Source organism: Vipera berus, assembly GCF_964194415.1.
Source record: "Vipera berus genome assembly, chromosome: 5".
Taxonomy (NCBI): domain Eukaryota; kingdom Metazoa; phylum Chordata; class Lepidosauria; order Squamata; family Viperidae; genus Vipera; species Vipera berus.
In genome coordinates, this window is record NC_138207.1 from 78,657,280 (window position 1) to 78,669,714 (window position 12,435).

At 40.2% G+C, this 12,435-nt stretch overlaps 1 protein-coding gene and 1 pseudogene across 8 annotated transcripts in view; both read left to right on the plus strand.

Annotated features, from left to right (window-relative positions):
• Nucleotides 1-12,435, plus strand: part of SGMS1 (sphingomyelin synthase 1) — a 99,709-nt gene that overhangs the window by 39,170 nt on the left and 48,104 nt on the right. The window lies entirely within an intron of this gene.
• On the plus strand, nt 6,930-7,825 carry LOC308668703 (large ribosomal subunit protein uL10m-like; annotated as a pseudogene). Its single transcript has one exon. The product of its transcript is annotated as a large ribosomal subunit protein uL10m-like (transcript).

The window sequence follows — 12,435 nt, forward strand, 5'->3', positions numbered from 1 at the left end:
ACTTATTGACAGGAACATCAGAATGGTTACAGTAGTTGATACTTTAAGTGTAATTTTTAGATTTAGATCGTTTGCCTCCATCATCAAATTATTTAGACAAATACAGGTGTAGAAATACCACATTGCTAGTTCCACACCAGTGTTGTACTGAGGACAGAGACATTTGCAATGATACCCGGAGGGAGAATTGGACCAGGCAGAATGTAGAATACTATAGCATAAAGGTAAAATTCCAGCTTTATACAACATAGTACCAAAAAATTACTGATGAATTTGGGAACATATTAGTAAGCAAGGAATTCCTGTATTTGCAGTTAAAAGACTTTTAGTCCTGATAGAGGAAGCATTCTGAAGGCATGATATTGTGAAATTGAGAGAATGGGTGATAACAGTTATGACTTTAAGGAGCAATTACGTAAGAAATTGAGCAATTAAGTAAGAAATTTTTAAAAATGAAGTTTGTAAAGTACTGAATCAAGCAGCAGTACTTAATGTTTCTGGCTTCTCATAATACCCTAAGCTTTAATTGAGTTATTTTTGTGCAAATAAGTGAACACACCCATTATGGCTTAATATTGTATGGCAACTAGTTTTGCAAACTAGGGCTAGATTAACCTGATTTAACATTATATGATAATTGATTTCCTTCTCTTCATCACCCACCCCATCCCATATATTCACACCAGACATAAAGTCAAATTAGCTGTGCAACTGGAGTTTATTGATCCATACAAGCCTCTCTTTGTTAAGCGGAAAACATATAAGTATAGATAGAGGGATTTAGGAAAATCCTTATGGGCGTATGCCTATTGATTGATTGATTGATGAGTGTTATCAATTTGGTATCAAATCTTAGTGACCTCAAGGATAGATTCTCTCCCAAATGGTTTGTCTTCTGTTTAACCTTTTGAGTCTATTGGTTGTGCATTCACTGCTGACATAATTAAATCCACCTGCCGTGTTAATGCCCATCCTCTCTCCTTTTTTCTCCAACTTTTCAAGTGTCATGAAGGAACTAAAGGAACTGGGTACCCACATGACCAAAATATGATAGTCAGAGCCTAGTCATTACAGTAGTACTTTGAATGAAAATTTGGCCTTGTTTTGTTTTGTGATCCATTATATCCTTAAAGGTCTTCTACAACACCAAAATTCAAATGTATTGAGGTTTTTTCATTTCTGCTTCTTCCAGATCAAACTGTTGCAGCTATAGTGCTATAGGAAAAATCATTGCCACAACAATTATAATAATTTTTCTTGGTGTAGACGAACACACATATTAGGTCATTTCAAAGTTATGTTGATAAAATATCAGATGACATTTTTGTTAAAATAGCAAATGATTCTCATTAATCTCATTAAGGCTCATTAATGGGAGAATTACTGAAATGAATAGTACTTTGAGAAACTGTATTATAGTTTCATCTAAAATGAACTCTAGTTTCTCCTAAATCAGGGCTGTCAGACTGACGGGTTTCATCATATGGAAGCTGCGCCCACCCCATTGCCGGCAATGGAAAAAAAGTCGCGATACGTTGTGACACGTCACGTGATGTGGCGAGTTTGACACCCCTGTCCTAAGTCCACTAGTTCAAAGAATTACCTGTCTCTAAATTGGAATAAAGTTAATAATGTTAATATTTAGATAGAGTTATTCTAGAAAGGAAGTTGAATGAATGTACCTTTATTGTCAAAGTACAACCATGTATATAGTGAGATTGGCTGAGCCTCCCTTTGTGCCCCCAACTCACAGTGACAACAAACCCACCATCTTGTTACACCATGTGAACTAATTGCACAACACACCGGCCTCGCAAGTCAGTCATACATAAAATTATAAAATTATTTCCCGTCCAAGAGCCTGACAGCCCATGGATAAAAGCTGTTCTTCAGCCTGTTGGTATGGCTGGCTATACTCCTGTATCTTCTCCCTGATGGTAGGAGAGTAAAGAGGTACTGACCAGGGTGTGAGTCATCCCTGACAATTTTTCTCACTCTTCCAAGGCAGCGAGCCCTGGCAATGTCATCCAGTGATGTCAGGGAACAGCCCACAATGTTTTGTGCTGTGCTCACCACCCTCTGTAATACCTTCCTATCCGTGGCTGTCAGGCCAGCATACCAAACCACAATACAGTGCAAGAGGACGCTCTCTATAATAGACCGATAAAAGAAGGTCATTAGCCGTTGTTCTACCCTGTTCTTCTGCAAGACCCTGAGAAAGTGAAGTCTCTGTTGGGTCTTTCTGGCCACCTGGGTTGTATTAACTTTCCAGGTAAGATCTTCACAGAGGTAGATTCCCAGGAATTTAAAGGAGGAAACTATCTCCACACAGCCCCCTCCCCCCGATGTAAAGTGGGACAGGTTCCTCTCTTTTCCTCCGGAAGTCTAGCACCATCTTGCCGATGTTCAGGTGCAAGTTGTTCTCTGAACACCATATGGATAGTTTTTGTACCTCCCCCCATATGCTGTTTCATCTCCACCTGTAATAAGACCCACTACGGTGGTATCATCTGTGAACTTAATTATGGCAGTAGATGGGTCGGATGATACACAATCGTAAGTGTACAATGAGTACAGGTAGGGGCTAAGCATGCAGCCCTGTGGAGAGCCAGTGCAAAGCTTGAGGGGGGTGGATAAAACAGACCCGATCCTCACTGTTTGTAGCCGGTCCCTAAGAAAGTCTTTAAACCAATCGCAGATGGAGGGGGAAAAATTCAAGTCAATCAGCTTTTCACTAAAAATGCTCGGCAAAATAATGTTGAAAGCTGAGCTGTAATCAATGAAAAGCATCCTGACATAGCTTCCATGTTTCTCTAGATGGCTTGCTACAGAGTGTAGAGCACTAGCTATGGCATCGTCTGTTGACCTGTTCCCCCTATAAGCAAATTGATGTTTGTCGAAGTCCGGTGGGAAGCATGTCCTAAGATGTTGGAGAACCAGTCTTTCGAAGCATTTTATCACTACAGACATTAATGCAACAGGTCTGTAGTCATTCAGGCACTCAATTGCTGGGTTTTTTTGGGACTGGGACAATGGTAGCTGCTTTCATGCATGATGGTACACAAGCCGTTTGCAAGGAGATGTTAAAGATCCTTGTCAGGACCCCTGCTAATTGGTCGGCACAGTTCTTAACCACTATCCCCAGCACCCCATCTGGGCCTGCAGCTTTGCTGGGATTCACAGCCTTCAATATGGCTTTCACTTGATGTTCACACAGGGTGAGTGGCTGAGAATCAGAAGGCCGGCCAGCAGAGGCTACGGGGTCTGGTCTTTTCACCTCGTAGCGAGTGAAGAAGATATTCAGCTCCTCTGCCAACGAGGCATTGGTATTAACCGTGTTCCTCGTACTGCCCTTGTGGTTGGTTAAGTGCTGCAGTCCCTGCCACACTTGCTTCAGATTGTTGTCTGCTAGGTTAATTACATTTTTCTTCTGATTTGCATCAGATTCTTTTATTTTTGCTCTTCTTGTTTGGAGCATTATATAAAGGTTCTTTCTGTTTGCATTGTATTGAATCTTCCTTTTTCTAACTCTTTTGAGTTTCCAGTTTAAATGTTCTGCATGTCTGTTCACTATTTATATTTCCCTTTTTATGTCTTTGCTATTGTTTGCCATAAAAGTATACAACTTTTATCTGTTTATATATGACTTGTCTTATATAAAAACTTTTTATACAGCTTCTATCTAGATAAAATAGAATAACATTAACTATTTAAAAAATCCATACACTTAGTCCTTGACTTAGGACCAGTCTGTCAAGGTATAAATCACCTTTAGTAAGATTATGCGCCCTCTACTAAGGTGATTTATACCTTGACACAGTCGGTTAACAAACATTCAAAGCTACAACGGACCTTCCCAGGCCTACTGATAACCCAGATTCAAAGTTCCAGTGGCTGTCCCTCCCCAGTCCCATGATTACATTTTGGGAGTTTGGCAACTTGCCAGCATTTACAGCTGTTTGCATGAAATACATGATTCTGTATTTATGACTTTTTTTGCTGGAAACCAGCATTTACTCCCAGTTTCTGGCAAACAATGCCCATTGATTTGCTTAATGACTGCAGCATTTGCTTAACAAATCCATCAAAAAAGGTCGTAAAATCAGGTATGGTCAGCATGATTTGAAACCGTAGTTCTGGGCTCAATTAAGATAAGATAACCTTTATTATCATTTTTTTTTACTGTGGGCACAACGGCACACATCCAAAATGAAATTTAGTTGCCTGCTCTCAAAGTGGAACACATACATGACACACACCTAACCATACTATATACACATATGTATAGACCCTACACATACATAACAAATAAATATTAAATACTGTCCATCTTAAATATATAACGTAAGGAAGAAGCTTGAGAGTTCACAAGGTTAATGCTGTATGGAATGAAACTGGCTGAATCTGGATGTTCTGCTACGGATACCATGAAGCCCCCTCCTCCCAGAAGCTAACAAGGAAAACAGTTTGTAAAGAGGAATTACAGTTGTAACTTAACAACTGCGGTGATTCATTAACAACTGTGGCTAGAAAGGTCATGAAATGGGGCAAAAGTCACTTAACAGCTATCTTGTTATCAGAAATGTTGGGCCTAATTGTGGTCATATGTTGAGGATTACCTGTATTAACTTTTATTTAAAATTGCTATTTAGAAAAGTTCTATTTGGGAAAAAGAGTCTTGGAGACTTGACAATCTACTAGTTAGATTGTTATTCATCTTACTGGAATAATCAGACTTCCTGGAATCTTACAGCCTAGTAGCTTTATTAAATCAGGAATTCAAAGTTCCTATATTACCTCTTTTTAATTATTACTCATACAGTGGTTAATTGATTACCGGTAGTTTTTACATATGGTACATTCTGACTGTAATAAAACCAAAATTATGGTCTTTCCATACCTACCTTAACTAAGTATGCAACCTAACATACTTAGTTAATCCATGGAGAGCAGAGCAATGCCATCTCTTTAAACACTTGTTTATATATTTCCAGAAATTGTTATCCTGGATAGTACATTTTATTACAACTTTAGTAACTGCAAAACACTAAATGGACATTAATGCTAAATGTTTATCTCAGAGTAAGATTCAGTTAACTCTTTCTGTATTAAAAATATTTCATGGCAAAGCAGTGTCACAGCTTTTATATGGGGCACAGATTTAGTTATGGATTGACAATACCGTTTGCCCACATAGATATATCCCATAAATATATATATATTTTTAAAGAAAATCTGTTGTCTTCCATAGTTCATCCAGGCACACAATCTCTGCCAGAGGCATCTAACAGTTCAAACATATTTTAGGACAATTGCTAGCTTCCCATTATTTAATTTTGGTATAAACTTCCCTAGAAAAGGAAATTGGCTGGAAAACACTTGTTCACATTCAAGTCGCCAATAAACTTACAGGTGAAACTCAAAAAATTAGAATATCGTGCAAAAGTTTCACAAGGAGTGGACTGAGGCTAGAGTCAGTGCATCAAGAGCCACCACACACAGACGGATCCTGTACATGGGCCTCAAATGTCGTATTCCTCTTGTCAAGCTGCTCCTGAACAACAAACAACGTCAGAAGCGTCTTACCTGGGCTAAAGAAAAACAAACCTGGTCTGTTGCTCAGTGGTCCAAAGTCCTCTTTTCTGATGAGAGCAACTTTTGCATCTCATTTGGAAGCCAAGGACCCAGAGTCTGGAGGAAGAATGGAGAGGCACACACTGCAAGATGCTTGAAGTCCAGTGAGAAGTTTCCACAGTCTGTGTTGATTTGGGGAGCCATGTCATCTGCTGGTGTTGGTACATTGTGCTTCATTAAGTCCAGGGTCAACGCAGCCGTCTACCAGGAAATTTTGGAGCACTTCATGCTTCCTTCTGCAGACGAGCTTTATGGGGATGCTGACTTCATTTTCCAGCAGGACTTGGCACCTGCCCACACTGCCAAAAGCACCAAAACCTGGTTCAGTGACCGTGGGATTACTGTGCTTGATTGGGCAGAAAACTCGCCTGACCTGAACCGCATAGAGAATCTATGGGGCATTGCCAAGAGAAAGATGAGAGACATGAGACCGAACAATGCAGAAGAGCTGAAGGCCGCTATTGAAGCATCCTGGTCTTCCATAACACCTCAGCAGTGCCATAGGCTGATAGCTTCCATGTCACGCCGCATTGAGGCAGTAATTGCTGCAAAAGGGGCCCCAAACCAAGTACTGAGTACATATGCATGCTTTTACTTTTCAGAGGTCCGATATTGTTCTATGTACACTCCTTGTTTTATTGATTGCATGTAATCTTCTAATTTACTGATATTGTGGATTTGGGGTTTTCATGAGCTGTACGCCATAATCATCACAATTATGACAAATCACGGCTTGAACTATCTTGCTTTGCATGTAATGAGTCTATCTCATATATTAGTTTCCCCTTTTAAGTTGCATTACTGAAATAAATGAACTTTTGCACGATATTCTCATTTTTCGAGTTTCACCTGTATATGTGTAAACAATGCCCTCGCTTGAAATTTGAAGGCAGATTCCAGATACTGTCAGAAGTACAGTATCACTGCTGTTTGTCAGAAATAGAGAGGACATTTAACATTCTCTCTTATATGCTCCATTTATGCTGTGATTTGGAATAAAACACAAGCCCCATTTAACAGGCTCTCAAGTTGAATGTTCCAAAGTGTTTTGCTGACTGAATTGTTCCATTACATTAGATATCAAGTGGCCATTTCTATTTCCTTGTCTATTAACATTTGGAGGAAATAAACATCTAGCAGAACATTTTGACTTCTGGCCAATTATAATTCTAGAATTTACCTCCCCTAATTTCTACTCACGTAAACGTTGTAAATCCTGGGTAGATATCTAATGTGTTATAACGTGTTTAGTACAACAAACGTTTACCTAAAGTTTATTTTAGCAGATAGGAAAAGCTCTCTGGAAGTATGTGTTAATGTCATATAACAGCTCGGATAACATTGTTGTGTTGCATTTAATTTATTCTTCTAGCTGAAAACCGACTTCTCTTGCACCTGGAGAGTGAAATTGGTACCAGTTTTGTTTAATAAAAAATGGCTGCTGTTAGCGGTTGGACTAAAAGGGTCTATAAAACTGGCTGGCTGCCCACCGTGCAGCTTATCTGCCATGGCTCCAAATCTGTCACACGCCACCGGAATCCAGTGCACATTGTGAAGGAAAAGCTCATGGCAGTGACGGAATATATCCCGCTCAAAGCTCTGACTTCAGAGACCTGTATGAAGCCCCCTGTCATTCTTCCTAAGGAAGAGACTGGCTATGAAAGACTCTTATTGCGCCAAGTGAAACAAATATTTCTTGAGAGTAAAATGATTGTTGTGTGCCAATAACCGTTATATTCCTGGAAATGATATGGTAACATTGAGGCATCGGCTGCGAAAGTATAATATCCATGTCAGATTTTTCCCCAATAAGATCATGATTCCCTTTCTTTTGGAATCTTAAGTACAAGAATCTCCTTCCTCTCTTTGTGGAACGCAACCTTCTACTTGTCAGTATGGAAACAAGGGCCCAGGAAACACTACAAATCCTGAAGCGTGTGCCACAGATTGACATGCCAGGAGCTTGCATCGACAATGTGATCCTAAGCAAAACAAGGCTTTGTAAATTTTGCTAAGCTGCCATCCATAGTAACTGCCCAGGGGGGAAACTGCAGGTTTGTTCTCGGTCATGACATCCCATAGTATCAGACTTCTGCAGTGTGGCTCTGTTCATCTCTGTTCTTTGCTGGACCACTATGTTCAACAGGAAAATGAAAAAGTTGAAGAAAAACCAGATGGGAACATCAGCTAAACTGGAAGCAGTTTAGTTCTTCGGTGTAAAAAATGCCACGTTTACTTCGTTGCATGCCCTTTGGTTGGTGGGAGGGGTTAGTGCACTTGATAAAGTTCTGGTTATCAGTTAAACTAAATGCAAAAAATATACTGTCAGAGTTTAGTCATCTGGATGGGGATTCTAATTATCAGGATCAATTAAGCTCTGCGTTGCAGGTAGAATTAGAAAACAGAGTTATAGAAGAAATTTAAAAGGTTAAAGTAATATGCTGGATGAGGCAATCTTTTTGGCATGAGCATCTTGAATATGTAAAAAAACACAGGAAGAAGATAATCTTTGGTTATAGTACAAATGTGTTTGGACGGAAATTACTCGGGATAAATATAGGCATTGTATGTATGATGAGGAAGAAAAACAAACTGATGAACCATCTCGTCTTGCTGGACAAACCAATCCTACTCATGCTGGCAGAGAAGGCTTATTTTGGATCCCGTTGATCAAAAAACACAGATTGTTGGGATCCAGAAAAATAGCCTTCTTTGCTGCAGGGCCCAACTTTTGGAACCAGAACCTAGAGTAGCGGTATGGCAAGATAGGCAGCAAAATAATTTAACAAATAATATATAATGTCAGCTTGTTTTTGTTAAAAGTTTGTGCAATCCATTTTGCCATTAAAAACTAGGGAAAAACCATAACTTGAATTTTATTCAACCATAACTTGAATAAAACCGGAATGCTAATATTCCTAATGGAGGATAAAAAATTTGTTTAGGAAATCATTGGTGCAGTATTATGTTTAGTCAGTCCCTGAGGGTAAAATCTTCCATTCTTCCACATATCTCAGTTAGATGTATTTTGGGAGGAATACAATATCACTACCTCTCCCTATATTATATAAAAGCATATACTTCATAAATGTATCTTGTCTCATTCATGCTGTCAGTGTTTTAGTATAGACGTTACTTGTTAATAAATGAAGTAATATAAACACAGCATTATTTGCCAAGTGGGTTTGATATTTGAAATTTGTATAAGGAAAGTTATATGTAAATAATATTTGGAACATTATTTATTATGCTTATTGGCCTGCCCATCTTGTAACAGCATGAGACTGGGCAGCTTGCAGCATAAGACATTAAAATCCTAACATATAAATATTTCTAAAATATTAAAAATAGAAAGCCCAGTCCAGAAAAAAATATAATTAAAAAATGGGGGAGGGGGAGGGAACAGGATGTGCAGGGGGGGGGGAGGTGGGATTGCATCTCAGTTCATCAGCCACCTACAATGTGATGCCCCACCTGTTAGGGCTCCAATCCATCTGGCAGAGCCAGGTTTTCAGGCCCTTCTCTTGGATCTCGCGGGCCAGAATTCCTTGGCTGAAAGGGCCCGCAGCTTGCCTCCTCTGCCAGTGTGGATGGGATGGGCCAGTCCCAGTGGGATGAGACGGCTACTCAAGTAACGTGAACACATTCTGTGCAGGGCTTTAAAATTAATAACCAACAACTTGAATTTTATCCAGAAGCAGGCTGATAGCCAGTGCAGATTGTGGAGCGGTGGTGTAACCTGGGTCATTCTAGACCTAGAGGCTCCAAGAACTGCCCATGCTGGCACACTGTGCAACATTTGCTCTAATAGGTTTTCTTAATTTGATACTAACCAAATACTACCAGTCTACTATAGAAAGCGTCCTCTCGCACTGTATTGTGGTCTGGTATGCTGGCCTGAACAGCCGCGGATAGGAAAGTATTACAGAGGGTGGTGAGCACAGCACAAGACATTGTGGGCTGTCCCCTGACACCACTGGATGACATCGCCAGGGCTCGCTGCCTTGGAAGAAAGAGGAAAATTCTCAGGGGTGACTCACATCCTGGTCGGTACCTCTTTACTCTCCTACTGTCGGGTAGGAGATACAGGAGTATAGCCAACCGTACCAACAGGCTGAAGAACAGTTTCTATCCATGGGCTGTCAGGCTCCTGAACGAGAAATAACTCTATGTATGGTTGACTTGCGAGGCTGGTGTGTTGTGCAATTAGCTCACATGGTGTGACAAGATGGTGGGTTTGTTGTCACTGTGAGTTGCGGGGGAGGGGCACAAAAGGGAGGCTCAGCCAATCTCACTGTACACATGTTGTACTTTGATAATAAAGGTTCATTCATTCATGGCAGCGTGCATGAAAAGAAGGTCAGAGGAATTCTGCTGTAGGACCATAGCAATAGCACTTATATACTGCTTCCTAGTGCTTCACAGCCTTACAGCAATTTACAGTCAGCCTATCGCTTCCAATAATCTGGCTCCTCATTTTACTGACCTGGGAAGGATGGAAGGCTGTGTCAACCTTGAGCCAGTCAGGATTGAATTCCAGGCAGTGAGAAAAATCAGTGTGCAATTCTGCATTCTAAGGATCCCCTATATACACTACTGCAGGGACAATCTTTTTTTTTTTTAAAAAAAAAACACCTTGGGTGCCTTTTAAAAAATTGGGGGGAATAGGTTGTCTTTTTGGAGGAGCAGTTTTAAAGTTGAAAATAGTTTTGTTTAAGTCTTTGAGTCTTATTGCATTACAGGTAGTCCTCGACTTACAACAGTTCATTTAGTGACCGTTTGAAGTTACAACGGCACTGGGAAAAGTGACTTGGGACCATTCTCTACACTTAACAATTGTTGCAGCATCTCCATGATTACATGATCAAAATTCAGGTAGTTAGCAACTGACTCATTTATGATGGGGGTCATGTGATCACCTTTTGTGATCTTCTGACAAGCAGAGTCAATGGAGAAGCCAGATTTACTTAACAACTGGAGTGATTCACTTAATGACTATGGCAAGAAAGATTGTAGCATGGGGCAAAACTCACTTAACAACTGTGTCACTTAAAATTTTGGACTCAATTGTGGCTGTAAGTCGAGGACTACCTGTATACAGTAGGAAATTCAAGGTTTTAAAATCTAATTGGACAGGATTATGTGTTAGGTGGACATCAACACATTTGCTTAATGCTTAATGGCTCCCTAGAAAGGGATCACCCAGCAGAACGTGCTCATTGGGGATCAGATAGAAGAGTAACAGTTGATTACTGGATCACATCAAGTACTCTCGTAATTTCCCTACATGATTCATGATTAGATCGCGATCACTACCCCAATACTAATTATGACATCCCTGTAGGAATCGGTAAAACCAGGAAAAAAAAATTCATGCCCCAATGGTGGAAGATAACAAGACAGAGGTACAAACTAAATGAAATGAAAATCATGCAAAAGCAGTTATTGAGTGGCTGGCAGCTCCACAAATTTCAGAAGTGTGAGTACATCTTCTGGACAGAATCATCCCCCAAACTGTACTTAGACTTGTATGACCTGCTAATTTTTAATCTGAAATGTTTAATCTGTTTGAAAGGAAAAAAAAGCAACACTCCAGTAACTGGGGTACAAAAAGCATAAAAATGGATTGTGCACTGTGAAAAAGGTAGTTTCAAACAGTGTATAGCTTTTCTACAAGGCAACTGGGCTTTATTGGTTGTTGTTTTTCTTTGAAAACATTTCACCTTTCCTCCCAGAAACGTCTTCAGTTCAGAATGGAAGAAACTTCCTGGATGAGAAGTTCAGAGTCTCCATAGGAAATAAACATTCCCCTTTTGAGGACTAACTACTTTCCATATGGAATTTAAAGGCTCAAAGCAAAGCTCTCCTAAAAAGAAAAGACTGACAATGAAGGAGACCTGGCAGAAATTAATTCAGGCAGGCAGGAAGAGGGATTTGTCCCTTTTCTTGCAAATTCCCCAAAGATTAGGAAAACTGCTATCCTCTCTCACCCATCAATTATCAGTTCAGACCTGGGAGGAGTGTTCGAGGGAGTTGTACATGTGCTAATAATATAAATAGAGAGTCAGAACATCCTAGACAAAGTTCAAAATGGTGTATTTGTCCCTGAAACCCAACATCCACCTTTTATAGTGCATTTTTTTCCAGTTCAAAATGGTCCCCCTATCTTTGTCCAAGAAGTGTAGTAGCCTTGGTGGAGCAGTGGGCTAATGCCTCCTTAAGTAACACCAGCTGCCTGCAATTAGTGCAGGTTCGCATTCCACCAGGCTCAAGGTTGACTCAGCCTTCCATCCTTCCGAGGTAGGTAAAATGAGGACCCAGATTGTTGGGGGCAATTAAGCTGACTTTGTAATAATGCCGCTTGGGGTGTGTGTGAAAGCCCTAACAAGCAGGCATATACATAGAATGAAGGCTACTGCTAAGCTTGTAAGCCGCCCTGAGTCTTCGGAGAAGGGCGGGATATAAATGGAATTTAAAAAAAAAGTGACCCTTAACTCATTTCTTAAGATGAAGAATGCTCCAGATGTGTTTTGCCTGAAATAATTAAAAAGAATCCTAGCTGGTGAATGAATCTTCATTGTCAAAGTACAACTATGTATACATTGAGATTAGCTGAGCCTCCCTTTGTGCTCCCACCCCCCAACACACAGTGACAACAAACCCTCCATCTTACTACACCATGTGAACCAACTACACCACACACTGGCCTCCAAGTCAATTCTGCATAAAATTCACACACGTTATTTCTCGTTCAAAAGCCTAACAGCCCACGGATAAAGGGTGTTCTTCAGCCTGTTGGTA